This window comes from Poecilia mexicana, unplaced genomic scaffold (genome assembly GCF_051168715.1).
Source record: "Poecilia mexicana isolate PSO_F unplaced genomic scaffold, ASM5116871v1 scaffold_6, whole genome shotgun sequence".
Classification (NCBI taxonomy): domain Eukaryota; kingdom Metazoa; phylum Chordata; class Actinopteri; order Cyprinodontiformes; family Poeciliidae; genus Poecilia; species Poecilia mexicana.
Genome location: NW_028263375.1, coordinates 169,246 through 194,226, shown reverse-complemented (window position 1 = coordinate 194,226; position 24,981 = coordinate 169,246). Strand labels below are relative to the sequence as shown.

Below are 24,981 nucleotides of genomic sequence, written 5' to 3'. Positions count from 1 at the left end.
TTAACAAAACAACCATGGATTGTGGAAATCAGTATCAGTGGTGTAATGTAAATGCTTGAATGTGTTGTATGAATGCATGTGGAAATGTTGAAGTGCCAAAACAAAGACAAAATCAAAGGTGCAACAAAAGGGAAACTGAGGCCGGGCCACCAAACATCTCCGACAGCAGAGTGGACGCTGCGGGCGACCAGCGACACTGAAGTCGGGAACAGCCAGGTTAAAATACTCTGCACGCCCAATCACTGGATCCGAGTCACCTGCAAAGGGGAGGAGCAAAACAACGGACACCAAGACACCTGCAAAACAGCCCACAAGGCCCAGGGCCGTAACAAGCATGTTCAGTAACACCCACTTCTTGCTGGTCATTATATCTGAATGAAGACAGATGCTCAGGCAGGGAAACACCTAAAACATGCAGGTCAGTGAGCCTTGAGGATCAAGGTTGAAAAACACTGACCTAGAGTGAGGACAGTGAAACCATGTTATTGTTTTTTGGCATTTCCTTTTACTTCTGTTGCTCTTCAGGCTGAGATTCTAACATTTTGGACTTATTGCACTAAATTGTCAAATTTTGTAAAGAAGTACTAATTGTTTATATGCATTTTAATTTAAATAATAATATACAAAAACTGAAAAGGTAATATTTTCAAATAGTTTTCAAAATCTAAAATAAAAACTTTAATGTCTAAGGTCCATTTAAAGCTCAACAAAGTTGGACTTTATGAAGGTGTCCTCAGAAAACTAATCAAGATAAATAATTCCCTTTTTTCCCTGTCACATTTCAACCTTATAAAGAAGTTTTTATGATAATTCTAAAAACGGCATTTCTGCACTAAATTTGCATATTGACACAAGCTCAAGTTCTCCTCTGGTTCTGAAATAGATGAAAAGTCAGTATGGATGGATGAATGTCATATAATAATTTTATAATCAGGGCGTTATTTCTGTAAACTTAATAACAAAAGTAAATTCCCAATAAACAGACTGAATTTCAAAAATGAAGCAACATGCGGAGCTCTCCTAGACATAAATAACTGACATTACCCCATTTAGCCATAATTTACACTTGGATATATTTTGTGCTGGTTTAGTGTTGGGTCCAAAGGTGACTTAAGCTTAAAAAAGAATAAGGTCCTCAAAAATATCTGCAAGTTATGCAAAAATACCAGAATTCATGAATCAAAACTCAAAGATTACTCCATTAGATTTTTTTTTTCTGTTGATATTGCATTAAATCTTACTGGATTTGACTAGAATAAAATTTGTTGTAGTTTAGTTAACTTAATTTTAAAAATGTAGAATTTAAAAAGTAGTGGTAAATATGACAACACATTTGCATATTTTACACTGTGCTGACAGATGAAAATGACATATTTTAATCTAAAGTGATATGAAACATTTGAGGTGTGGGTTGTGCACTGACAATAAAATGCTTCCTGGATATCTTCAGAAAGGATCTTCAGTTTGTTTTCAAAATAGAAAAACATCAGATTTTTAAGCAGGAATTGTGTTTTCCAACTACACCGTCAGCATCACCTCTGTGCCTTTGAAGTTAACTCAACGACCTTCCCTCATTACAGGGAGATGATACAGCACTGACAGAATGTCTCAAAGGCAGACAGGACATATGTTCAAGTTGTATTAGGTAAAAAAGCTAATATTTTAGTAGCAGAAAACTATGAGTAGTACACATGAAATATCCTGAATTTAAATGCTTTTGTTGCAAGTTTTGATGTGCGTAACTGTGTGGTTCAACTAGTAAATGTCATGGGGCGGTGTTGGGAGGTAGTGAGAACGTACGCAGGAGTCCAGTTTATGAAGGAAGTGAATATTTTAATAATGAAAACTCAGGAACTCAGGAACAAGGACACTGGCAGTGAACGCACGGAAACAGAACAAACTTAGACGAAGATGTTAGATGACGCTCGACGAGGATCCGACAAGGAACACAGACAAGAGGAGGGACTAAATACATGGGGAAGGGAATCACAGGAACTAGAAACAGCTGGGCACAATCAACAGGGGAGACAGGACAACACAGAGACTATCAGGAAACAGAACTAAACACAGAAAAACCTCAAAATAAATATACAAAGAACTCAAATCACAACAGTAAATATGCAATCTTAATAATTTAGAGATCCAGAGGTTAAGCAGCTTATTCTTCTTTTGCCATTCTTGACTAAATCTAGATTTCTAATAAAATCCTGAAAACATGTTGAAAAACATTTACGAAATATGACTAAATTTATCCTTTATGTCTGTGGACATTCTTAGACATTCTTTAAACCTATTTTTATCATAGAAAAATGCTCTCCAGACTGTTTCTTACAAAGGACCTATTTCTATGTTCCTATTTTCTGCAGACATTAAAAGTTGAATTTTAAAACTTTCATGTAGAACTAACTGCATAAAAAAGAAATGAGACTCCAATATGTAGCGTGTTGAAACTGACTCAGTCATAACAGCAATCCAGCTGAGCCCCTCATGTCTCACTTACTTCTGCCGATAACACAAAAACAGGCGCACACAGTGCGGTCTCTGCCAACCACTGCATTTATTTGTCTTAAGCAGAAAAATCTAATATGAAAAGACAAGTAATGGAGGCAAACCCATAGCACTGAAATGTTTATCTCCCAAACAAAAGGTTAATCAAAAGGTTAAAGGTCTGCTTCCTACATTGTCACACAATTAACAGCACATTCACAGATTACAGTGAATGTGCTGTAGTGAATGTGCATATAGCAACAGATTTTAGTTATTTTTTAACCCTTTTAGTCAGACACTCAAAAATGTTTTACATTAAATCCATCCACACATACATTGCCTGGGGACAGTCTTCTGATCCACAGGTAAGGCAGGTGAAGTGTCTTGCCCTAGGACACAACAACAAAGGCGGGCAGAGTGGAAATCAAACTGTGTGATCCGGTAAGTAGCTCTGTGTCTGGTACAGTCTGTGGCTTCACATTCAATACCAGCAGCAATAGCAACAGCTTCCTTAATTTTAAAGAGGTTCCAGCGTTGCCCATCTCTGATGTTTCTCCCAGTGTATTTCACTCACTAGCCAGTGGCGGGGTTTAGGCACTTTGAAGGTAAAAACTGTAAGCATGGCATTTGGTTTTAGTATGCAAAGGTAAAAACCCCTTGCTAGATGCTTCATCAGTTTTGCTGATACAACAGACTTAAAGTCTTCTGGAGAGAAATGTTGAGAGCATAAATGTAGGTCCTTCCAAAGTTGTATTTGGCTCTTTCCCATTGCACTCTTTTTTTTTTCTTGTGGGAACCAATGCAAACTCACCTCACCATTTGTTTTTATTTTCTTTAATACAGCCAACGGTGACACAGTGTGGCATTGTTTAAATTCACACTAATCAAACATATAAACAACTCAGGTAAAGTTAGCCTTCCTGTGTTTACTCTGTAGATTCTAGTACAGAACAAATCCAACCGTGTCATCAACATTTATTGCGCATGTGAAAAATTTGCAGCTGCTTCTAATTTAGAAGGCATCTTATTCTGTCATTAAAGAATTACCCAGGTTTTATTTTACTGTACTGATGAAAGTAAGTTCCATTAAGATGGCAAGGGTTAAATATCAAACTGTTGCAGGGAGCAAAAAAGTACTTTTTTTGATGCAGCTTCTCATCTGAGAACAGTCAGACAGGATGATTTATTTGTTCCAATTTAAAGTGCAGCACCCAGCAATTAAAATAACAGAAGACACAAAGCCATTCAAGATTATCAAAGGTGCGTCTCTGACCTGCATGAGGTGTAGAACTCCTTTTCACTGTTAAACTGGTATGTTTGATTGTCAAACATGTGCATTGACAATCAGTTTTTTGGGCAGTGTCACCTTCTCCTTTATTGTTTATTAGAATGAGGATAGTGGAAATAAATGATTATTACACAGGGAGATTTGTTTGCCTGCTGAGAAAGGCCCTCTAGAAGTTTTTCAGGGTGAAACTGTAGCTCGGTGAGTTGAGCAGGAGATCTTCTTTTCTCACTTGGAAGTAATCTTCTCCACACAATGAGTCTTGTGTAAACCTCTAGCTCACAATCCTCTAAATCTCTATAGTGTCACGGATGCTTGGATACATCCAGCTGGAGAGGTCGAGGCTTTAGCAGAGATGTGAACCTGGACATCTTGGGTTAAAAAGAAACTCTGTGCAACCAGGCAGCATGAAGAGCTGCTTGAGAGGTAACATACTGCTGTGTTATGTGGATGTGTGTGTAGTTTAGAATTGATGTGTGTCTGCATAAATTTGCATGTTTAATTTTATATGTATGAGTGTGTGGGTTTCCTCTCTGTATGTGCAGTGAATTGAAGTGATTGTTGCATACTGTCATGATGGCTTCTCCAATGGTTTTGGAAGCACAAGACTGCCACCACTTGCCACAGAACTGCAACTGCTCAGGAGTCTGTACAAGCTACACAGGTGAAAACACTGAAACCTTCTTCAAAACAAGGCTAGTGATTCAATTCTTTTTTATTTTGCACATTCATGTTAAAAAGTTCAGTATCAGGGTTTGAGGCAACAATAATAAAAAAATGCAACAATAATTGTTTCTTCTTATCCATTCTGCTCTGTGTTCTCAAACCTCCAGTCAATCGTGGCAGCTGCCCATACTGAGCCAGGTTCTTGTTCTGCTGGAGGGTTCTTCCTGCTAAAGGGTAATTTTTCCTCCCCACTGTCACTGCATGCTTGCTCAGTATAAAAGAATGCTGTAAAGTCAGTGAAATATGGAGGCACTGAGGCGCAAACCACTTAAACAAATTGAAAAACATTAACGAAGCACAATTACAAATTACAAAAATGCAACATTAACAAATGAAAAACATAGTCCCAGTCGGAAACCTGACAAATTGCTGATTGGACGTCACCACCTTTTGCTTTTGAACCAGAAGTTAATGCTAAATGCAGCGGGTCAGCCCGCTGCTGTGATACACCACAGCGTCCACCATATTGAATATGGTGTACCTGCTAAATTCATAAAACACAGATCTACAAAGTATTTTAAGTTTAATTGTCTGACACATTCTCTCACACATTATTATATTTGTGAATAATAAAAAAAAGTATTAAAGACAATGTTTCAAACTTTTTGATGTGATTATTTGTTTAGGGTCACAATGTTTGCATTTGATACAACTGGTTAGGGCTGTCTGCCACATAGTGGCTACCTGTCCAGGGTGTACCGTGCGTCTCGCCCGGTACCTCTCGCTGGAGATAGGCACCAGCACCCCTCCCGACCCCACTGGGGACTAGGGTGTTAGAAAATGGATGGATGGATGGATGGATGGATGGATGGATGGATGGAGGGTTAGGGCTGTAGTGATACATTAATCATGAACATATTTACACAATTCCATGATTCAATGTGCATTTGCCATTTCAATGAAGAATGAAATGTAATTTAATTTTAATTTTTAGGCATTTTACTGTAAAGACAAGCTTTGATAAATCAGTAATTGTCAAACTCCAGCTACAGATTTTTTACTTTTAATAAACCAACATATATTTATTACAGTGTAATATGTCAACTCTGCTATGGACAGCATAGACAATGTGCGAAAAAAAAATCTAAGAGACTAAATTATTTTTATTTCTTTAATAAGCCATTTTAATAATCTAGTACTTCAGATTAAGATATTACACAAAAAGTGAAAGAAAAAAGTACATTACATTACAAATTGATTTATACTATACTAGGAACAGAGCGCAGGCAGGGTACGCAACAACATACTGAACCCCTGTTCAAGTCAACCTGGGAGCAGTTTGGTGACTGAGCCATCCGGATAGCCACAGGCTAAAGCAAAGGATGAAAATTATATAAAAGTATAATAGAAAATAAATCCCTGACTCATTCACATTCAGAAAAAAAACGTATCTTCAGCAAATCAGGGCATTGACTTGTAGCATCTATACACTGGCATTGTGGAGATGAGCTGCAAAACAGAAGTCTGAAAAAAAAAAAGTTCTGGTCCTGACCTGTCCTGATGAAATCCTCTGGTCTTTCCTTCTAACAGTGGTTTTTTAGCTACACTGGTTTCAATAATCCACTCCTCATACTGATGTCGAGTTTCTTTATTCCAACATAAAACCACTAAACTGCGTGAAAATTATAATAAAACATACAATGCATCTTCGAGCATAAAAGTGTCATAAACATCCTTTAATACTGTGTTAATTTTTTCCTATTGCAGCATAAGTAAACAGCATACAAAGTTTAACCATGTTACTTTTAATATTATTGTGTTCCTAGTTGAAGATTTAAGAGAGGTGCTCTCTGGATTATTTTACTTTCAGTATGCCTCAGGTATGCTCTTAGATCACACTAATTATTAAAAACTAAAACAAAAAACATTTACATTCAGAAAACAAATCTAAAATTTAGATACTCAAAAAACAACAGCAAGAGCAATATGTCAAAAATATATATTGATTATAATTTTCTATTTTTTTTATAGAGTTTAAGAAATTATTTCTTAAAATGATTTGTAATCTCTGATGGAAGGCAGCTGCCTATATGATATGATCATTTAACTTAAATTGCAAATGTTAAAGTGATTTATTATATTGCTAAATCTGTCATATTATTCTTTTGGTTAAAAGTTATTTTGCCTGGTATTCATACAAATGTTTAATATTTTCACTACTTTTAGACTTATGATTAAATAAATTGTGACATGGCACATGGGTGACATAACTACTTCTGTAACTGGCCCGTATTTGGCATGGACAGATTTGGCCCAGGTGTGGCCTGTCTCATGTGAACCTTGCCATCGCTGACAGGTCTGGCCTGAGTCTGGTTGACATTCAATTTGCTGTGCCTGAGGTTTGCCAGATGTGCCAGCAGAATGCCAGATTTGGGCCAGGCCGGTCTGCTATGTGAGCTGTCGCTGTGTGACTTGAGAAGTGAATGGTACAAGTCAATGACTCAATGCAATCTGCTGGGTTTCCTTGGACAGAAACTCTTTTAAGCTAATTTGAAGAACAAATTGAGTTTAATGCATTGTTGATAGCAGGATCAATTGGAATGTATGAGTGACTGAATTGAAATTACTTTTTTGTAAAGGTCCTTGAGACAACATGTGTTATGAAGTGATGTTATATAGATAAACTGAACTGAAATTGAAGATTGAATACCACAACTTGGTGACTCCAGTTGCTAAGGAACTGTAAGCAAACATTACATTCACAATGTTCAGAACAATCCAGACTCTTCACATGAAGAGTCTGGTATGTTCACCAAATCTCTTCAGAGAGATATTCTTGACAAGAATAGCTCTCAAGTTATCAATGGGTTACAGTGCAGGCACTTCTTTGTGTGCCTGCACTATATTTCTACCATGTAACCCCTGACAGAATCTGGATAGCTTTGATATTAATTGTATTACTCTTAGTAACTGGAGTGACCAAGTCGTGATATTCAATTTTCAATTTCAGTTCTGTATACTTGTTAATTTTTTTCAACCACTTTTGAAGGAAAGGACTAAATTATTTAGCCTACATGGCTTACATGTATTTTATCCTCCTGAGAACCAAAGAAAAAAAGTGTCTTCCAATTTCTGTTTTTTTTTGTGTGTGATTTCCTACCTATTTAGGCCAAAATGACGTTCGCATTTTATTTTTTTAAAATATTTTTTTATTAAAATTTTACAGCATGTCCATTGTAGTGGATGTCAGGACTATTTCAGTCTAAATTATGACAGAATTAGAAAAATGGAAAAATGTACAGATTATTGTTTAATGAATCACATTAACCCAACAAGAGGTCAAATTTGAAAAATACATTTAATCAGAAGTTATCCATTTCTGGTTGCAGTCTATTGCTTGTTACTTGAAATAAAAACTAAAAATGGCTGCAAACTGCAGGGGTGTCGCTAAACACTATTGCCCAAAAAATGAAGACTTTATTTATTTTTACTTAATTAATTGTTTATTTTTTATTTATTTTGAACATGATAGAAGTATAAAATTACACACATGAACAAGGACCTTCTTTAGAATATCAGTACACTTGGCTTTCCCAGAGTAAAATCTCCTGGACTAAAAAATCAAAAGTGCCAGTTATTAGCAGGAAAATGATGAGGAATAAGTCCTGAAAACTTCTCAAAGGGTCTTCCAGCAACTGGAACCATTATGATGAACCAAAGAATACCAAAGCTACACCAGTTACCAGAAGATGGGCCACTGTGAACAGAAGGGAGCATCTTAGCTGACTGTCACAATGTTGAAGATAATCCTGTGGTGATGGCCTCCTTTGTTTATGGAAAGATCTAAAGGATATTTGCAGTTGATGGTCAAACAAAGAAAAAAACTTGTGTCCTTGATCTTTAGGACCAAATGTTGGTCATAGAGATCCAACGTTTGGATCTTTATGACCAAATATTGAGCTTTCGTCGAATGTCGACCAGAACCAAGAAATGGACATTCCCATCACAAATGCCTGGTCCTAGACAAACATACAAATTAATCCTGGTCCACCTAGCACTGTGACTTTCCTGCTTTTTCTCTGGCTCTGATGGTGTGTTCACACCAAACATGTTTTGAACGTCAGGCCCATCTGGTTTACATTCAAAGTCTATGTGGAGGCACGTTGAGGGCCATGGAGGAGCATTCTGAGCTTCTAGCGCGGTGCGATTTGAAACGTTTGGACTGTTTTTATGACGTTCCACATAGACTGTGAATGTAAACCAGATACACCTGATGCTCAAAACCCTTTTAGTATGAATGCACCAAAAGTGCACACATGTCATATTTGAAGTGTCAAGTGCGTTTTTGACATGCGTAACGTGTTTGGTGAGGACGCACCATGAGTCTGTTTCTTCATCAGATTGTGCTGCAGTTCACTATCAGAGGCTGACATTTATTATCCTCATCTTCATCTGACAACTCCAGATCTGAATCTCCCTCTACTATCTTGTGGAGAATCCTGTTTCATGTCTTTCTCCTACAACAATGTGGAGTCATTAAATACACTGAAATAGTCCTGATGTCCATTATAATTGACATTCAGAAAAGGTCTGTTATTTCTGAACAAACATCCCTAGAAAGCCCAGGATGTCCTCTAAAGTACTGTAGGGCTAGAAAGGGTAACTCAAAGTATGAATAAAAAATAAGCTTCAACAAAATGTCCATTAAGTCTATGTCCATTAACTTTACATGATGTGTAAAGTTTTTATACATCAAAACTTTGAACAATTAAACAGCAAGATCATTTATGGTATGCAATTTAGTAAAGTTAATTTTAATTTTTGAAAAATTAGAACATAATTCCAGCCACAAAACAAGTCATTAGCATAATTTTATTTTTCTGGTATCTCATTATTGTAAAGTGAGATAAAGTACTCTTTCAAAAATGTTATTTTGATAAATGTATGTGCCCTCTAAGGTAGTAATTGCTTTCGTCCCCCTAAGTGCAGACCATCCGGGACGCCCGGTGCGACGCGTTCGGTTCCCGCTCTGGGACCGTGCCCTTCCGCCATCCTCCTCCCTCCTCCCTTCTCCCCCTTCCCTCTCCGGAGGGGAGGGGGGCACCGCCTCCGTCGAGGCCCCCGCGAGGTGCGGGCGCTGCTGCCGGTGGACCGCGAGTCTCAGCGCTGCACGCGTTTACGCGCATCGGGGGTCTCGGTGAACACGGAGACGGCTGCCCCTATTGGGGGGGAAGGTTGTTTGGGGCCAAAGGAGGACGGATCGGGGTGCGGAGGGGTTTCGGATATCCGGCACGGAGCCCCGCAGTGCGTTCGGGAACCCAGCCTCTCTCGGAGCTCGTCGTGAGCCTCCCTCTGGGGAGCCACGTGGTGTGGGGTAGGGGGGTTCCCAATGGCGGTGGCGGCGACCGCGGGGAACCGGGTCTCGGCCCGGATCCCCTCACCGCCCCTCCACTCCGCTCGGCTTCCTCCCCCTCCTCCTCCCTATGACCACTCTCGACTACGACCTCAGATCAGATGAGACGACCTGCTGAATTTAAGCATATTACTAAGCGGAGGAAAAGAAACTAACAAGGATTCCCTCAGTAGCGGCGAGCGAAGAGGGAAGAGCCCAGCGCCGAATCTTCGTCCGACTGGCGTGCGGAAGACCGCTTGCTCGGTGTGTCTAGGGGGCCTGATTCCTCCTGATCGAGGCTCATCCCGTGGACAGTGTGAGGCCGGTAATAGCCCCCTTCGCGCCAGGTTCTGGTCTTCTCAGAGGCGGGTTGTTTGGGAATGCAGCCCAAAGCGGGTGGTAAACTCCATCTAAGGCTAAATACCGGCACAAGACCGATAGCCAACAAGTACCTTAAGGGAAAGTTGAAAATAACTTTGAAGAGAGTTCAAGAGGGCGTGAAACCATTAAGAGGTAAATGGGTGGGGTCCGCACTGTCCGCCCGGGGGATTCAACCCGGCGGGGTAAGGCACGCCGGCTCGATGCGGGAGGATCCCCTTGTGGGACCTCTCCCCGGCTCGTCGGCTGGCCCCCGCCGGGCGCATTTCCTCTGCGGCGGTGCGCCGCGACTGGCTCCATACCAGCCAGGAAGGGACCAGGGGCGTGGAACTTAGTGTTCACTGCGCCTCTCTCCCCCCCTCTCTGGAGGGGGAGAGGGACATGGCCCCCTCGCCCCCGGCGCAGCTGTCGACTGGGGCGGACTGTCCTAAGTGCGCCCCAACCGCACCGCACCGCCAGGGCGGGGACTGGCCCATGTCAAATGCGCAAGGGGTCTGCGGCGATGTCGGCTACCCACCTGACCCGTCTTGAAACACGAACCAAGGAGTCTAACACGCATGAAAGTCAGAGTCGGAATCCGCTAAGGAGTGTGTAACAACTCACCTGTCAAATCAACTAGCCCTGAAAATGGATGGCGCTGGAGCGTCGGGCCTATACCCGGCCACCGCCGGCAACAAGAACCGCGAGGGCTAGGCCGCGGTGAGTAGGAGGGCTGCCGCGGTGAGCACAGAAACCTGGGGCGCGAGCCCAGGTGGAGCCGCCGCAGGAAATATTCAAACGAGAGCTTTGAAGGCCGAAGTGGAGAAGGATTCCATGTGAACAGCAGTTGAACATGGGTCAGTCGGTCCTAAGGGATGGGTGAACGCTGTTCGGAAGCGCGGGGCGATGGCCTCTGTCGCCCCCGGTCGATCGAAAGGGAGTTGGGTTCAGATCCCCAAACCTGGAGCGGCGGAGATCAGTGCCGCGAGGCACCCAGTGAGGTGTCACAAACAAACCTGGAGAAGCTGGCGGGAGCCCCAGGGAGAGTTCTTTTTTCTTTGTGAAGGGCAGGGCGCCCTGGAATGGGTTCGCCCCGAGAGGGGCCCTTGCCCTGGAAAGCGTCGCGGTTCCGGCGGCGTCCGGTGAGATCTCACTGGCCCTTGGAAATCCGGGGGAGAAGGTGTAAATCTTGTGCCAGGCCGTACCCATATCCGCAGCAGGTCTCCAAGGTGAACAGCATGTTGGATAAAGGGAGTTAAGGGAAGTCGGCAAGTCAGATCTGTAACTTCGGGATAAAGATTGGCTCTAAAGGTTGGTTGGGTCGGTCGGGCTGGCTTATCAAAATGGGTGCCAACATTGTCCAGGGTAAAGACCAGATCGGTTAACATTCAGGTCTAGGAGAGCGACTGACTGATGCTTCCTGGGATATCCTCAGTGGAAGCCGAATTAATGACGGAAGCTGCCTTGCAAATAAGGGTAGAGGCTGGTGCCACAGCTTGAATAGGTCGTCGGAGCTACACATATACTGCTGGAGGTTGGGCGCACCAAGTCTCCGAGAGCGTGAGCTGATGCTCTCACAGAAGTCAGGGTCCTCTTGCATGGACTGCCCGTTGTGTGGTGTGCAGGTGAAGGGCATCGTCGGGCTGGGTAAGCATTTTTCTATTCGGCACGGCGGCATTACTGCCATGTACGAGTGCGGCAAGTGCGAGAGGTGCAACACTAGCAGGCATTCCATCTTGTGTCATGTGCCCAAGTGCGGGGGAGGGGTGAGGCAGGGGAACCAGCTAGTAGGTTCACTTGCGAGCTCTGTGATCCTCGGTACCCCACGCCTGTTGGTGTCTCTCAGCATAAGCGGCATGCCCATGCTGTGGCATGGAACGAGGTAAGACTGGCAAGGAGTAAGGTGCCAGTGGGGGAGATAAGGGCGACGAAGCTTTGGAGTGTTGGAGAGGTGCGGATGCTCATCCAGCTCATCCGGGAGCATGGAGATTCGGTTGCCACGTACCAGCTCATTGCTGATGAACTGGGAAATGGCAAGACGGCCGAACAGGTGAGGAGTAAGAGGAGGAACCTGAAGATCGATATGGCAGGCGATTGCTAATACATAGCTGAGGAGGAGGGCGGTGTGATGGTGACAGATCCTGAACCTCAGGCTGAGCAGTCTTCGCCACCGACACCTCAGGTCTAGTCATCGGACAGGGTCACGGAAGCGTTGGAGGGTTGGGGTGACAGGGAGGGTGGCGAAGAGGTGAGGGCAATTGCTGGTTTGGTTAGGGACATAGATCAGGACCCTTTCCTGATCGAATCCTCAGCGTCCAAAATCATCTCAAGTTTGGATAAGGGTGTGGAGCAGACCGGTAGGGCCCGTCCTCCCGTTCGAGAACAGAACCAAGTGAGGGGTTGGGAAAGGCGTCTTTCCCAACGACGGCATGCATACCGAGAGTGCCAGTTTTGGTATTCAGGTGTGTCTTCTGAATCCTATGCAGAGGGGCTTCTTGGTCTCCTCGAGTGGATGCGTGGAGAACCTGTTGATTTTGGGTGAGATTATCAAGGGCTCGAAGGTAGAGGGGAGCCCTCTAGCAGTTGTCTTTGTTGACTTTGCCAAGGCCTTTGACTCCATAGCCCATGAGCACATCCTGTGTGCCTTGGGTGAGCGCCGGGTCGACCCTCACGTTATTGAGTTGATCAAGAACTCATATGTGGATTGCGTGACCAGGGTGAACTGTGTGGACGGCCCCACACAGCCTATTCACATGAAAGTGGGTGGTAAGCAGGGTGACCCCATGTCACCATTGCTTTTCAACCTTGCTATGGATCCCCTTATCCATAGACTCAAAAAGGCCAGATTCGGGTTACGATGGGGAGATCACTCGATCTCCACGCTGGCATTCGCTGATGATTTGGTTCTGGTGGCAGGGTCGGTGGAGGCAATGAATGGGAGCCTCGGGATCTTGGAGGAATTTTGCCAACTGACGGGGTTGAGCGTTCAGCCCAAGAAGTGTCACGGGTTCTACCTGGACAAGGGCACAGTTAACGGTTGTGAACCCTGGATGATCAGTGGAGTCCCCATCCACATGACTCCCCGGGGGAATCAGTTCGTTATTTGGGTGTCCAGGTGGGCCCGGGGCAGGGCATTGTAACTCCAGATCTTATCTGAAGGGTGAGCACCTGGGTAACACGGATCTCAGAGGCTCCACTGAAGCCCTTACAGTGTCTGAGAATACTGAACACATTTGCTCTTCCTCGACTCATGTACCAGGCCGATCTTGGTGGGATGTCAATGACCAAACTAGCCCGAATTGACGGGTTAGTCCGGAAAACAGTGAAACAGTGGTTGCATTTACCCCCGTCGGCGGGTAATGGGCTATTCTATTCAAAGGTCCGGGATGGAGGATTGGGCATCTTGCGGCTTGAAAGACTAATACTGTCGATAAAGGTGCGGCGCCTGTATCGGATGTCCAGGTCAACTGACTTTTGGATGCGTACCCTAATGACACATGCTGTGTCGCAATCTGACTGGGAAAGACTGTGGATCAAGGCCGGTGGTGATGCGGGGAGTGTGCCTGTGATGGGGACTGGGGAAGTTACCTCAGCCGATGCAGGGAGTCCGCCAGTTTACCCCGACTGGTGGCGTGGCGAGAGTCTGGCATGGGCAGCCCTGGAGGTCCAGGGTGTGGGTGTAGAGAGAGGTGACAGAGGAGGCGTGGCAGTTCAGTGGAGCCAGGGCAGCGCTTGTCGCTGCAGCTGCCATGGCAACGCTGTTTCAAGCGTCAGCGCTGCAGAAGCAACCTCTGACGCTGCCCTGCCTCGCTCAATTGGTGCGGGGCCGCGTCAACCGCGGACTTTTGTTGCATGCCATAAAGGGTTAGGGACTCCACATTTATTTCTCATTGATAGAGAAATAAATGTGGAGATGACCTGACATGTAACTACTAGGTTTGATGCATTGCTTTACATGTGAGCGCACATAACAAGTCTGAACTAAGACAAACTGTTGCATAAATACTGGGTGTTTCATTAAGGATAAATTGAACTGAACTAAGTTTATCTTACTGATATATTTATCAGTAAGATAAGAACTGTCTTAGCCCTTCATGACAACAGTCATCACCACAGAGGATAAAAACACAAGAAAGCCAAGAGTTTTTATATAAAACTTAAATACACATGGAAAAAGAATCAGTATTTAACCAATAAAAAATAAATACACTCAAACTGCAAGCAGTTATCACTGGGCTCCAAGGATGGATCCAGCAAGTCTGACTCTGGCCCTGCCTAAAGTAAGACAAACACATGCAGTGAGACATTTGTTGCTGGGAGAAGCCAAGCAATGGCTTCTCAGGACAGGGGTTTTACACATGTTTCAGGAAGTCATTCATACTCCAAAATATTTATCTTACTGTAATTTAGCATAGGCAGCTTACCATTTCCCTTGCAGATAGTGGTTTGGAGACATAAGATTTATGCTAATCTCAGCATAATTCAGCCAAAATTAAATGGGAGCTTAGAGCTAACCTCAACTATTATCAAACTTCAATTACCCTTTTTTAGCCTTTGTTGTTCCTCATAACAGTCAATACATCAGCATGACCTTTGCTTTTCTCAGATCATATTTAGATCTTTTATTTATATTTAAATAAAAACAAAATCAATTTTTTAAAAACTTAATCATGCACATAGCCATGAAAGACTTACCAATCCAAGAGAAACTGTCAAGAATGGTTTGTTGTTGTCAGCCAGATAGGAGCTTTCCACAACTTTTTTCATATGGTTTTCAGGAGTCAAGCTGTCTTTACCACAAGGAAAGAAGCAAGTTGTGAGCCTGTTTGTATGGGCCCAGTGTACCCTAATTGTGCCTGATGGGTTGTGAAGTGGCACCTCCTGGGTCCTGGCTGAATATGTATCCTATATGTGTGACAAAGGTTATCTAATGATCTGCTGTGTAGTTTTTGTCATCCACTGCATGTTCTCTTTTCAATGCATTGCAACAATAGGTCAGGGTGGACCCTGTTGCGCATTGGTAGAACCTGACCAGTAGCTTCTACCAATTCCCACGTTCCCTCAGGGTCCACAGGAAACAGAGTCTTAGTTTTTGCTGCTGCTCACTGCAGAGTGGCAGGGTGTGGCAATTGCTTGCACTTCGATAATGGACAGATGTTGTTCATAAAGCACTGAATGTGTTTATTTCCAAACTGTTTACACAATAAAACCCATCTACCAACAGACCTTTTATGCATCATGTGTCTTTAAAGGAGTTAGAAAACCCAGAGATCTTCAAGTGTAAAACATTAACATAGCATCTAAAGTTTTGTTTTGATGAAAGGTATGTCATTTTAACAAGCACGTTTCTTACAGTCTTTTGAATCATACCCTCTAAAACAGGATAACAGAGAGAACTACACTTTATGTGATGTGTTAATTGTTAAAGCACTAATTGTTGCAGCAACAAGGTGCACCTTTATGCTTCATCATTACTAATGTAATGTATGTGGCCAGGAAGGATCAGTTGGTTCAGCTTTTGATAGTCCCCGACTCTGATGCTAAACAGACAATGGCAGAAGATTCTGCCCCTCCCCTGAACAGACTTATAAGCTTGTTTTATAGACAGATGTTGCCTCCCAAACCCAGTACACTGTTGAGATGAACACCAAGTCATAATTGTCATTTAAAAATTGATGAGAATAAATAATAAAAAAAAAGATGGACAACAAAAAGTGTAGCGCGACCTCTGCATCAATTACATGAGGTGATGCAAGTAAGCATAAAAACCCATCAACTTTATTTTAAAAAATGCTGTAAAATCCAGAGGGTTTTACAAAGCTTTGTGAGAAAAAGGTAGATCAGACCAAACTGTTGTCACGGTAAGGTGAGGTGACTCTTACAAGAACTAGTCCTTCAGCAGCTGAGCTGAAAAGTGAGATTTATTCCCTCTAAGAAAACTGTCTCATCCTGCTTTTTATAACGCCAACATGAAAAGTACGCTTTTAGACCTTCCTGCCACTGTGACACTTTTTTTCACTTCTTAAGTGATCGGTTCACTACAAGGAAGACAGAGCAACACGTTTTTTGTGGTACAGTGAAAAATTTAAGGACACTATGAGTAAATCAATACATAATTTCAGGGTTACTTTGATTATTGGGTGAATCAGTGCACAACAGTATTATGATTCTTGTGTAATTGCAGATGGGATAGACCTCTGAAGCAGTTTCTCTGAACTCATTACAATAAAGTTGACTGTTCTGTAACTAAGTAGATTGTCAAACTATGTCAATAGAATGAAACCTTTTCTATAAAACTGTATGTTGTGTTTTTCTCAAAGCTCTTTTTCTCCTGTTCAGTCTTTGAATGCTGCAGATATCACGAATTAGGTTTGTTAAAGATGGTGAGGATGAATACGGTTTCTGGATCCCAATTAAAATTATGTTTTACCCTCACATCTGGAGTCCCATGTTCTGTAAATTTACACAAACAGCACATGGAGTGGAAGACACTGGACCAGGGCTTCTACTGGTAGCTTTAAAACACATTCTCTCATTCCTGACTACATGTGAATCAGAATGAGTTCAAAGCCTTAAATAGAGCTATATTGAAAGCAACACTGAAGAATGCTCCGAGAGTGAGTCTCTCCCTCATTTCATCCAGCCTGGATGTGTCTAAGGCAACGTTCAGACAGCAGCTGAATGCAACCCAGATCCAGTTTTCGCTCATATTTGTCTTATACCCAACTTTTTTCACAGCCGTCTAAATGGCCCAATTCCAATCTTTTCACTCCTCAAAAATCCAATTTATGCCACTTCCATATATGGTACTAAATCAGATACACATTTGGTATCTGATTTCAATCTGCAACATGACCACAGATAAAATGCAGTCATGATGCATCGTTTCTGAGTTTTATATCCTTGATATGAAACATGCATCATAATTCTACACCAGCAGATGCCAGATGTAGTAAATTCAGATGTAAACAATGACTGAAACTTATGATTATGAGATTCTGAAAGACAGTTGTGACAGTGAAGTGCATCACATCACAGTCTCCTCACTTCTGGTCCGACTGCTCATCCAAACAAACTTCTTTACAGAAGCTGCCGTTAATCCTCCACAACAGGCCATTGCTGTTAGTTGTGCTTTATCCTCTCAGGCCTTGAGATGATAAAGGTTTCATCTTGTGATCCTGCAACTATCAGCTCTAATTGCTGAATACATTTTGTGTGTCCGTTGATACACAAAATGTAACTGTTGATATTGTTAATCCACAGCACTCAGCCACGCCCCTAACTCCTCCCAAACTCCAGCGGACTGACTACTGACCAGCTCTCCATCTCAGGGGTCCGAAAAGCCTCCAATTCCTGGGTATTACCGCAAATAACAATGTAGAGAATTTTTGTTTAAGCTGGGTGCGAGAAAGATTCGTCTAAGCTCTAACTACCTTCATCCAGACATTATGACCTGCTTCAGTCTATGATTCAGACATCGGAGTAGCCCCGCCGGTGTCCGAGCTCATAAACCACATCTGTTCACGGCAGCTCTTTCTCTGTTATTAACGTGCACTTGTTACAGCTTAGATAATTTTAGCGACTAGGAATAAGTCCCAGGGTCATTATTTATCTGAACTAAAGAACGTACGAAGCCACCCTAATTTACTAGGACCATCAACATTGATTTCACATTAATCAGAAGAATTAAATTTTAGTTGACTCAATTAATTTAACTGTCCACAGCATCAATAAGACTTTTGTATTTTTATTAGCAAGCTTTAGCAAGGGAAAAAGACATACAGCATGTCAATAAAAGATTAAGAAATTAATATTTTTAAGAATTTTTAGAAATTACTCCTACTTCTAACCCTACACTGTGTCCTGATCTAAATAGAAACTTTGGGGAGGCAGTTTCCACTCAAACCCAGATGCAGAAACGATCTTTGGCAGCAGAGAACTTTAACGCCCATGCATGGAGTCCTGTCTTTGTCTTGGCAGAATCCTTTTAGAATAGATCCAAAGTTGAACTGGTGAGAATCCTCAATGAACTCAGTTCTTTATCCATATGTGATCTTTGTCTATTCCCCATGTCCACTGCAGCATCGTTGGAATCTTTTGGGTTGAGTGTGGGGCCGCAGTTGAATCAGAATCCCGGGTTGTGGGTAAACGGATCTTGTTCCTTTCTTGTGCAGCGAGCAGTCTCATCGTCCCGGGGTATCTGCAAGCAGCCCTCCATTGATTCTGCATCTCCGTGTGCTCGACTCGAACGCTGCGGAACAAAGAACCCCGATCCTTCTGTCTGGTGTCTTTTTATTTCTTGTCAGCAGCCACACAACTTTCCTCACGTACATTTTTCCTTGACGTCAACTGCCTTTTGGTTGGCCTCAACCTTCAGACGAACTTGCCTTTTCCTTGGAACTGTACTTTCTGAAGTTCTCTGTTTGCCTTGCACCCGTTTCCTTCATGCATCTCAAAAATCCCACTTCCTGTTTCTTCCATACTGACTACTTGGACAGATGATCTCATATCCATCACCGTCTTGGTGACATGATGTCTGCCTTGGTCACCTCTGCTCTCCTATCAGTTCCTCTTTCTCCCTGACTTTTCACCTACCATCTACCTCAAACACAACATCAGTGACCTTTAGTTACAGTTACACATTTTACCACATTTCAAGTTCAATGTCAAAATCACATTTATAACCTTTACGTTTCTTTGATGTAGCATTAATTTATAATTTTATAATAACCATTACGTGTTCGTTACTCTTATTATAATCATGATGTGAGTTATTACAGACATTTCTGAAAAGAAACCAAGAATAATCCATTATTCCAATTATTTGACACCATGTTACAGTTACTTGTTTCATCTGTAAGTACTTCCATAAGTTTAAGAGTAAGTGTAAATATTCTTATAATCAAACCAACATCAACCACTGGTTAAACCAATATTAATTATTGGCTTAATTATAAGTTATCATTATTAATTTAAGTATTTTACTCTGGGTTTTATCCAATTACTCAAAATATTTAGAATTTATTCTTTAAACCTTTAATGCCTTGAAATGAGCACTCTGAACTATTTTTATTCACTGCAGGCTGGAAACTTCCCCTTTCTTCAGGAAACCTGCTCTTCCTGTTCCATGACTCTCTATCTGTCTGATTATGATTTTTTATGATTAAATAGAAAAAAGTAGAATTAAAGCAAAGTTTGCAGGACACAATAACAACACACACAACCAGATTAATGTTATTACTGTCTGACTCTACTGTTGGGTCTTGATGTCACCTGTGTAATTAGTTTTAAAGATAACTTTATTTATTGTTATTATTAAACTAAAATCTCCAGCATGGGGAAGTGGGATGAGCTCGACTTTTCTCGACAATATGAAGAAGTTCTGGTTCTGTAATGCAAGAATAAAGATTTACTTATTACACTTTAAAATTAATTTTCAAACAATCAGTGTGTATTTTCCTTTACACTTTATTAGTATGAATGCTGTAGAGCAGTGGTGTCCAAAGTTGGTCCTCCAGGGCCGGCATCCTGCGTGTTTCAGTTCTCTCCCTGGTTTAACGCACCTGGATCAAATGATGGCTCATTAGAAGGCCTAAGAAGAACAATGACTTGCTGAGAAGGTTGTTACTAAAACCAGGGAGAGAACTCAAACATGCAGGATGCCAGCCCTCGAGGACCAGCTTTGGGCACCCCTGCCCCTCCTTCACTTTTTTATGCACACTTTTCTCTGCCTGGAAAAGTTGGGCCATTTTAAATTGAAATAAAGTTTTACTGTATAATTTTGAATCAAACAAGTATTTTTCATACTTCTCTGTTCAGTATTTAACAGAAAGCACGTGTTTGATTACAGAAAATTGCTGTGTTGTTTTTAGCTTTGTGTTGAACATTTAAACGTTGAATCCTTAAAGCTGTGTGTAAATCATTTTTCCCCACTTTGTAGTATCAGAAGAGGGGAATATGGTGGAAAATGTTCTGCAGCTTGAGAAAAGGAAGGATTCAAATAGTCATCAGCTGATAAACATAAGATTTTGTAATGGATTTAGGAGCTTTCAACATGACAAAATTTATGAGCAGCCATAAAAAAAACTTCCTTTTTTTGTCTAGTTTAAGATGGTAGATAGACTGCATACCAAAAACATACTAGTAGCTTCAGACATAAATTACATTAAAAATATGTTTCTATCACAAAAATTAAGCTTGGTTTAAAAAAAGAATATAACAGAAAACATCCCAGTCTGTTTATTTCCAACACAACAAACCAGCCAAAATCTATAGACCAAGATGTGTTTTCGATTACAACTTTTAAAAGTCACTCCAAAATATGGATAAAAGGATATGACTGAAGGTCGATGGTATTTTAGAAGTTGCTTCACTGAATATGCTAAAATATCTGTACAGGGTCACAGAGCAGAGACTCTAGGAGTCCAAGGTCATCAGTCCATCATGGGCCATCATAGAGACACACTGGACAAGCTATTCACAGGGCACATTGCATGATGAGAACATGCACACTCATCCAGCTTTTATCTCATCATTGTCGAGGTTTAACTGCCTGCAGTTCAAAGTGTCCTCTACTTCAATTCAGACAGAACAGGCTGAACATATTTCAGTGGTCTGATGGCTGTTGAGGATCAGGGTACTTGTCTACTTCTTTGTGTCTTCATCTTCAGCCAGCGGTGGGTGGTGACTCACTCTAAAATGCACTTACTTTCATCACTTCTAGCTTTTTCTCTTGTTCTCCAAACAAGAAAATTTAACTAACCTTAACATTTTTGGCTTCTGGTACTCTACGTTCAGATGCAAATGTTTGAGATGCTTGAAAGACATTTTGGCAGCCGCGCCAGGCTAAACTCAGAGAAGCTCGATTTCAGCATGAAGACAGAAATCCACATTATAACAACTTGTTTCATTTGAGATATTTCTGTTCTTCACAGAAAAGTACAGTGTACGTATTAGGCTAGATTTCTTAGCTTTGTTGACATTCTTCATTAAACTTAACATCTTGCATGAAAGTTTCATTTGAGGAATGTCATCTGAATTTCTTGAAGATGGACAACATTTCCATTAATCAAAGCTTGTTGCAAAAATACAGAGTTGTTTGATTGGCAAATAAGATAATGATTTTTGAGCACTGTAAGTGAATTCCAAAATCCTCAGAGTAAGACACAAGGGTAGCATGTGAGAATTTTTCTGCCATAATTCGAGCACACGTTTTCAATCTGAAAGCAGAATATCATTCTTCTGAAGACTTGTAATTGTACTCAAAACTTCTGCTTTCATTCAAACATTCACTGTGCTTTCGCAACCTTTTCTCTTCACACTCAAAACTTGTCTCTGTTCAGATCAAATGTCCTCTTGCAAACCTCTCTGCTCGCTTGCAAATCATTTTGTGCCTGCACTTGATTTTAAATAAAAAGATGCCAATGATTGAGTCTACTGACTCAGTCGAAAGACTGCTTCCTATCGACATGTAGCATGTTACAGTTTACATTCTGTAAACTATAACATGGCATGGCAACTATAAACATAGCATGTTATAGTTTACATCCGGCATTGTGTGCATGCACACAATGCCAGAGGGCAAAGAGACAATTATTTTACTTGCCATTCATACAATCTCTGCCGTGGTAGAACAAAAATCCGTTAAAATTAAACGTCGAGATGTATGCATGATCAGTGCAGTGCACATCACAGGAACAAAAAAAAACCAGAACCCGTTGAAGAACAACTCTAAACCACTCATATTCTTTTTTCTAGCTCTCAAAGAGAATAAGAACACATGCTGTGTGTAGCGTGTCGGCTATGCTACACACACCTGTTGCCATAGCAACTGACTAACAGGTCCATGAGTGTGTCAGAATTTAACACCAAAATACATGCTAACATTTCCCACACAAAGAAAAGAACATTCAGTCTGTTACAGTGTTACATGTTCATGTTTGGTGTTTATTTTGCACTTATTAATAAGGGACCATTTAAGCACAGCAGTGGTAGATTAGCTAATTAAAACACCTGTTCTAATGATGAGCTGGTGTGTAGGTTGCCTTTTTTTAACTGAAACAAAACACTTTGATCAAATCTGAACTGGATAATCCCACAAACCTTAAAAAGGTTTATGAAAAAAGGAGGGAGAGTTTGATACATTTTTGGGATCGTTTCAACTTTACACTTAAAAACTGTCATTTTTTTTAATTCAAATGTCACTTACTCTAAACCTCTGTAATCTATTAAGTGTAACTGGATGGTAGTAGATTTGAAGACAAACTAATTACAGGGCTTCAATGCAATGGAGTTGGAGGAACATTGCTTCTTCAACTGTGGAAACTATTTTCACTGGTCATACTCAGGCTAACCCTAGCAACACAAAGAGAAGGAGGGTTAAAGATGTAGTAGAAGGTAACTGCAGGGTCAGTTCAGTCTATATGGAAGGTGGGCTGTAGAGGAGAAAGTGGTGGCAGTAGAGGAAAAAGAGGGGATGGAAGGAAAGACAGAAAGAGAAAAGGAATGGAAAATCAATAAAGTCATCTAACATGAATTGTGCACTGAAATGACTTCTTAAGTCCTATCAGGAAAGCAAATGGGAGGTAAATGCAGTAAGAAATCATGTCCTTCAGCAACACTGAAGAACTGAGACACCCACTTTCACATTCACAGCAAAATGGAGTGCAGTGAATGTTGCTCACAGCAATACACACACGGCACCATTTTGCTTTCTGTTTTATTGCATGCCATGTATTCAATTAGAGAATGTTGAGTTTTTGACTATATGGTCCACACTAGCATAAGTTATTCCTCCTATTACTGCATAGTTAGGCTACATTTTTACAACAAAATCAAGAACCTACCGTTCACCAGTAGCTGATTCGAGAGCAGATTCATTTTTTGTGCTACACCGAATTCCACGTCACACCGACATACTATGGTTGTAAAAGTCAAGGTAGTATAACTGAATAACTGACATACTTCTCTTCCTCTCTACATTTTTTTCTTAAAACTTTCTTGACCTGTGCAAAGAAGTACCCTTGGACCTTGTTATCTAGTTGTTTTAGTGTTAATAATTAATGGCAATGTACTATTCTAATTAGTAGCAAACCAATATTCTATTGGGAATAAACTATCCTCTTGTGAAATTTGAATGTTATCGTATTTTGTTTATATTATTAAAAACACAAAAAAGCAAATGTAAGTCTTCAGGAAATGTGTTTGGAATATTCACCTGTGAGTTCTTTGTCAAGCCGAGTCACAGTTGCACCTTTCAGAAAATGGGATAAAGTTTTGTCTTACACAGGTCATAGTCTTAGATGGGTCAGTGCTGTGAACCCACATCTCCCACTAAAAAAGGCTGTTGCTCGATTTTGTACTGGTGATAATATTGGAGGTCGCAAAATAGGTAGTAAGAGGTCATAAATTCAATTCTGATTCCTGTATTAACCATGTTGGTATGAAAATCAGGATGACATGAAATGTTATCTAAGATTTTCCTATGTATCTGCAAATGACCATTATCATATTTAGGCCAGGGTGGTGAGAGCAGTGTGCAGACCCATTGTTTTTCAAGGATTTATTTTTCTTTTAACTGTTTTTTGGAAGCATACTCAAAAACTTAGTGCAAAAGTCAGCTTGAAGTGAAAAAAAATTACATCAATAACATTTAAAATTAGTGTCACCAAATGGCTCAACACTGCCACCTAAACTTAGCCCTACCTGTCATGAATTGCGGAGAGAGGTGGTGAGGAAGGTGCTGTGGACCCAGCTTGAGATGACGAAAATGATTATTCTAATGAAGGCTTGGCAGCAGAATAATCCCAAGCCAGGCAGCACAGGAGAACGGAAAACAAAGTTCACTTCTGGTAGCAACTGGTTACACGAAGGACGAAACAGGCAGCTAAACGGACAGACAGAATAACTAGACAGCTTCGACAAGGACCCGACAAGAGACAAAGACAACAGGTGGACTTAAATACACAGGGAGGGTAAACCAAAAACCTAAAAAGAACACAGAAAAATCAAGTCCTGACACTACCCATATAATGTAGGCACTTGAAATTTGGTCCACAGATAGATCCTTATCTTGTCGTTTATCTGTTTTAATTTGGGAATTAGTGATACTTGTGCTTTCAGAGTGTTTACCATTAATGTTTGATTTTGCATCTCCATGTCAAATTGTTGAACCATGCTCCTGCTCAGCCTTGCTGTGGTTCTGACCCCTCCTCTGCTGTTCAGTTCTCTGCTTTTCTTATAAAGTGACCACACAGCCCTCCGTGTCTACCAATACTGGATTGCTCATTCTTCAATTTCATTCTGCTTGTTGAATTGTTTTGGACCTGGTGGCCCCACACTATACCATACCATACCAGCTTTATTTATAAAGCACTTTAAAAGAACCACAGCTGATACAAAGTGCTGTACATTAAAACACATTACAATTAAAAAAATAAATAAATAAAAACAAATAAAAACTCTTACAGTTTAAAAACAAACACAATTTAAAACTAGATCCCGCTGGAGTTGAAAGCCAAGTAAAATAGATGGGTTTTAAGACAAACTTTAAAAGTGGACAGTGAAGGGGCCTCTCTGACCTCCAAAGGCAAGTCATTCCATAACTTAGGACCCATAACAGAGAAAGCCCTGTCCCCTCTGAGCTTCCTTCTTGATTCGGTACCTCCAAGAGCAGCTGATCTGCGGACCTGAGAGACTGATAGGGTACGTAGGGATGAAGAAGCTCAGTGAGGTAAGCCGGGACAAGATTATGCAGTGATTTAAAAACAAACATAAGAATTTTAAAATGAATCCT

General features: G+C 41.3%; 1 pseudogene; it reads left to right on the top strand.

The window, feature by feature from the left end:
* The first annotated feature begins 9,961 nt into the window (after positions 1 to 9,961).
* LOC148158495 (28S ribosomal RNA) lies at positions 9,962 to 11,434 on the top strand (annotated as a pseudogene).
* The last annotated feature ends 13,547 nt before the right edge of the window (positions 11,435 to 24,981 follow it).